Raw genomic sequence first — 6,024 nt, forward strand, 5'->3', positions numbered from 1 at the left:
CACCCCCCGCACCCTCCACCGCTCCACCGGCATTACTGTTTGATGATATTTTTAAAAAAATTATTACTGTCTTATAAAAAAATATTACTGTTATGATTTAAACAAGTTTGAACATATTTAAACACAAATAAGTATCAAACAACATTTTAAATGAAAAACAAAAATTATGGAGCCTGGGAATCGAACCCAGGACCTCCTGGTGTGAGAACTGGCTGCTGACCAGTCGAGCTAGTAAAGGGAGTTGATGTGGATCACGTCAGGTGGAATATAACCTGTTGGCTCGAGCAGAATTTTTTTTTACTAATGGCGCACCAGGGTGAGGTGCGCCATTAGTGTGGATGTACTTATGGCGCACCGAGGGGTGGTGCGCCATTAGTATTGTGCCGCCCCCATCCATAGTTCCTCCCCGGCGCGGCCCACCTCTCTCCCTCGCCCTCGATCCCCTCTCTCTCCCTCGCCCTCGCCCTCGATCCCCTTCCCCGACGCCGCTGCCCCGCCCCCTCGACGCCGCCCCGACGCCGCTGCCCCGCCCCCTCGACGCCGCCCCGACGACGCTGCCCCACCGCCTCGACGCTGCCCCGCCGCCTCCGTCCCCCATCGTCGCCGCATCCAGGCGAGACGCGGACACCCCCTCCTCATCTGGACACTGCCCTCCTCGACGATGACCCACCTCTGCCTCCTCTTCAACGTCGGAGCCGCTGCCGACCTGCCTCCGCCTTGTCACCGAGCGGTGAGCTCCTCTTCTACTCGTCCACTAGTGTGCCTTGTCTTTGTATCTTTCACCTGATTACTAAAATGCTTATGAGCATCTAAGAATTGTACTACTGCTAGAAACTTAGCACAATCATCCTATTTTCCATTTTTGATACTGCAATGGTGTCGTCTTTTGGTTGTTATACTATAGGCTTTTGCAAGGCATGTAGACAAGTCGATGCTCCTGTCCATTCTAGCATGATGTACTTTGTTAGAATTCTGAAGATTAGTGTGTCATTAGTGCTCCTATGAATTCTGAAGAAAAACAGCAGGCAGCAAGAAACCAAGCATCACCCTGGTTCTCCTATGAATTCTGAAGATTAATGTGTCACTAGTACTCATATATGTGGTGTTGTCAGCATTGAGGGCATTATCTGAAAATTATTATTTTGCGATTCCATCTAAACTGTAGTTATCTTATTCTACAATGTTCAGGGACATGCTGTAATTTTATTTTTCTTATGGGACTTTGTGCAAGCTGTACTAAATTTTCAGATTAATATAATGCAGCTCCAGCCGATGCTATATGTATCGGAGTTTGTAGGGACCATTTTATCTGAATTTTCATTGACCATGTGTATCTGAATTTTGCACTGAGCTGATGCTGATGGATGCGTAGCCAATGCGTAGTGTAGTACTGTCCACTGACTCATCAATATGTTTTATGTTTCGACATGCCTGACTCATCAATATGCATTGTAGCTGTGAAAGTGCTCGGTTTATGATTTCTTGATGCAATGCCTTTGAGTCTGGCTGTTCAATTCAGAATTTATGTGAACACCTGAAATGATAGATAGAGTAGGAAACTGCGGCTACCAAACATATGTTATATACTCCAAGATTTATTGAAGTTGTTATCTTGTGTTTTCCTAGCATCTCCCAGCCAATGCAGCATGTGAACAATAATTGAATGTTTTGCTCAGGCTTCAGTTCTTATGCCATTTTTTCTTCAGAAGGCTACACCGTGGGGCTCATCTTCAAGAGACAATCCACCTGACCTGCTTGCTGCAACCACTCAGGTGAGTTTCTTTGCCCCACTCAAGTCCAGAGGCCCTCCATATGTGTGGATGTCATGAATATGTAGAGATGCCTCCTTATGTTTGGCACTGATTTTTTATATTGTCTGATTTGGTTGGTTACTAGGATTCTTGCTCCCAACGACTCAGCTTCCAGCAGCGGCGCAGCGATCCCCTTTCCGTGCTTGTCACTGCATCCTCCACCAGTTGGTGAGTCTGGATGCTGCTGTTCTTGGTAGGATGAACAAGTGGCACCTTGTAGGGTCTTGATTGGTTATGTTGCAAACTGAATATGTAGCTGCTAGGACCCAGTTTCCAATCTAGTCTGTAGTAGTGACATGCTATTTTAGATGGTCTATTACTATGTAGGACCTTAATTGGCGGAGTCTCAATGCTGAACTGGGTAGTAGTTAGGAGTCAATTTCTTTAATCCTAGTGTAGCTGCTCTCTTAATACTTGTCTGTAGGTTCTTAATTGTTGGTGTCTCAAAAACTGAATATGTTTTCATGGCATAACTTGAGGGATAGCATAACTGAATATGTTTTCATAGCATAACACAGTGCACTCTGTTATGAACTATATGTTGTCTACTCTAGTAGGCTCAACATCCAGTCAGTGCAGTGCATGCATTAGTTATTAGGAAGTCAAGTATGATCTCTGATCTCTTCTTCATAAGGGGTATGCAATGTAGTTCCTCCATATAGAGACACTGTCCAGAAACGATTGACCCGGTTCGTCCTACTTAGTTATGTAGGTTAATATGATTCTGTATGAAAATTTTGAAAAGCAACTTCTCAGATACGTCTTACAATCTCACCTTTGTGCAGTTCCAGGCATTGTATGTATGTATATCTTGCGGATTCGATGACTGCCTAAAAAAACGAGTAGGGGAGAGTGAGTTTAAGCTTGTGTTGATTTGGTCACTAATATCTGCCGTCAGTCATACTACCAAACAGTAGGTAGGCAGTCTATTAATTTCTAATGTGGGGAAAATGCAGGTCCTATAGAACTAGAGACTGAAAGCTTTGTTATGTCTCTCAGTTGTTGTGGGAAATTTGCAGGCACTGTAAAAGTAACCATGGTACCAACAGCAATGCCATCTTACTATAGAATTAGAACACATGGATGTACATGATCAGCTCAGCTCCCAAACTGCCATTCATCACATCAATTTCCCCTTATGTAAATCCAGTCAAAATTTTATGTTGGTCTACCTAGTAGATGCCCATGGTTTGATTTTATGTTTGTTCCTATCAATACAAATGCTGAGCTATGTTCCATTTTTACTGTTCTTTGTGATAGTTTTTGCAACTTTACTTCCCATCTTAAGGCAAGCCCCATTTTTACTGTTCTTTGTTAGCAGAGCTGCTTGTTTCTAAGAACTTTGATACTATTTGGATCAAAGTTAAATGAGCACATAGATGACAAAAAAAAGTTCAGATTGTAAAATGTTCATTTTGCTGCTAGTGCCCATTTTGAGTAATTGCTTAGAGGGATGATCCTGTGTGAGCTGGTGGAGTGATTTGTTTTCTACATAAAGCTCTTTAGTCAGGCTGGTTTTCGTGAAATACACATGAAGCTTCACCAGCTCCTGTGGGTGTGGGATCCATGTGACATGTGACATTGCATCCATGTCCACCTGGGATAATGATTTTGCAGGTACCCTGAGAGGCCCTTGAGTTTGCCGGAATGTCGGTTAACTTCCGTTCCGGCAAATTCGGGTACTCCATATGTCCTATTTTCAGCAAAGGTCATGCTGAAATTTTCCGTGAATTTTAGCATGACTTTGCTAAAAACAGGACATATGGGGTACTTGTGACTAATGCATGGGCCGGGGTATCGTAGTAGTTAATTAAGTAGGATCAAGTGCCCCGGCGTACTTGTGACTAATGCATGGCTTTTAGGGTGCCTCGGTGTCGATAAAACCGAAATGATGAAAGCTTAGGCTTTTAGGGTGCCTCGGCGTCGAAAAACCCTCAATGATAAAAGCTTAGATTTTAGGATGCCTCGGTGTCGACAAACCCTAAATGATGAGACCATGATCTTGTTCCTTGACAATAACCGACTTTTTGACCAAACTTTGTTTCTATTTAGAGAGAAACATGGCCCACAACGATGAGGCCGGGGGTTCGGGAGGCAAGGCATTCTGGGAGCTGTCCCAGGAGATGGAGGAACAACCTCACTTGTATGAGGCCGCCACCTTCCCCGCCGATCCTGAGACCACGGATGGTGCCGCCGAGGATGACCACACTGATGCCACCACGGATGGTGCCGCCGAGGATGCCACCACTGATGATGGCGGCGCACGCACAGATGGCAGCCAACCGAAGAAGCAACGGAAGGACCGGCGCCCGATCATGCTCCGCACCCTCAAGGAGGAAGTTACTGAAGTGGACTCCAACGGGAATCCAACGGTGCCCGAACGAATAGTCAAGGGGTACTCGCTTCAGCTCGGGTGCATTGTCCGGAGCACCGTCTCGATCAACACCGAGAACCTGAGGCATCCTGACCGAGGGAATTTGCGCATCCTCCTCTTCACGAAGCTCCACGAACGATACAAGTTCCCCGCTGAATTTGCAAACACAAGCCTCAAAGGGAATAAAGTGAACAATGCTGCCCTCACGAAGATGAGCAAGGCCCTGTCTACTTGGAAAAGCAATGTGAAGAGAATGATCGAGAAAGGTGAGAGTTATCAGAAGATCAAGGAGAAAAATCCTTCAATCACCGAAGATGACTACAACGACTTCAAGATCAATTGCTCGAGCACCGCAAGCTCCCAATCAAGTGAGTGGGGGAAACAAATGCGGGAGCTGAACATAGGGGAACACACACTTGGTCCCGGCGGTTACAAAGTGGCGGAGCCTATATGGGACAAGGAGGAGGCGGACCGTGCCGAGCAAGGCCTACCGCCCCTCTTCGATAAATACGGTGACAAGCAGACCAGGAACTTTGTCAGGGCCCAGTACAAGAAGGACCCGAAAACAAAGGAGCTTACCACGGATCCGAAGACCAGGCAGCTTGAGCTTGTTCTGGTAAGGAATACACCCCCGCGTAATTAGCTCCATATGGTTGCATTCTAATTAATGAAGCCAAATTTCTAAATGGTTCACATTCCTTCCGCAGGCGACTAAAAGCAGTAGCGCGGGGTCGACTAAGAGCAACCCTTGGGACACCACTCTAAATAGGGGGTTGAATGTAATGAAGAACAAGGATAAGCTCAGTAAGCCGACGTCAGCTGGTCGTGTGGCCGGCAAAGGCTTGTTGACAAAATGGGGGTCATACTATACCGCTGGTGTGCGAAAGGAGAAAAAGACCAGCTCAGAAAGCCAGGCGCGAGAGGTTCAAGAACTCAAGGCACAGGTGGCGCGGATTCCGGAGATTGTCCAAGAGCAAGTGGAACAACGACTCGGAGCGACGATCACCGCCATTGTGCCTACCTTGATCTCGGGGTTGAGTGCGTGGATTGCGGGCGGCCAACAGGGGCCGCCCCCGATTCCTAGCTTCACGGCCAGCAACTCGCGTAATGCGATGGCGGGGCCATTGGTGCCTCCGGCGGAGGCGACATTGGTGTCTCTGACGCCGGCACGGGAGCTTAATGCACCCGGGTGTACGCCGGCCGGCACCTCTGCAGCAAGCAGCACCTCCGTCAACTGCACGCCCGCCGTTGGCGGTGCGTCGACATTAGCCGAGCTCGACGCCATCATCACGGTAACTAATTAAGCCTCTCTCGGCCGAGGACTTCATCTCCTTGCCTTTGACTGGGCATCCCTGACGCCCTACATGTTTTCGCAGGGCGCCGCCGATGTTCCGTGCACTCTCCTCCACTTCATGAACAACGAGTTGGTCGATGTCGCCAAGGGCAAAATCGTTCAACCGGGCAACCCCTTGTTCCATGGTACCCAGATGCCACCCAACTTGTTTAGGGTTCAACTGGTTCGGGTGCTGCCAGGCTGCGACGACTTGTTACCTCCGATTCGACCTGTCGGGGCCGACGATGATGACGTGATGACCCTCAGCGCCTGCCTGAGCTGGCCCCTGCTTTGGCCGAAGAGCCAGATTCGTTTGGGGGCGGGGGACACCACCCCAAAGACAACACCGCCAGTCGTGCCGGCGCCAAGTCGGCCCCATGGCAAGACCGCAGCAACGGTGCCGGACATCCCTATGCCACTGGATCCAAACATGCATATGGCACAGGATCAGAACGACGACGACAACGACGATGATACATTGGGCAACGTCGATCAGTACTTTGCCG

Source organism: Triticum dicoccoides, chromosome 3A (genome assembly GCF_002162155.2).
Source record: "Triticum dicoccoides isolate Atlit2015 ecotype Zavitan chromosome 3A, WEW_v2.0, whole genome shotgun sequence".
Taxonomy (NCBI): domain Eukaryota; kingdom Viridiplantae; phylum Streptophyta; class Magnoliopsida; order Poales; family Poaceae; genus Triticum; species Triticum dicoccoides.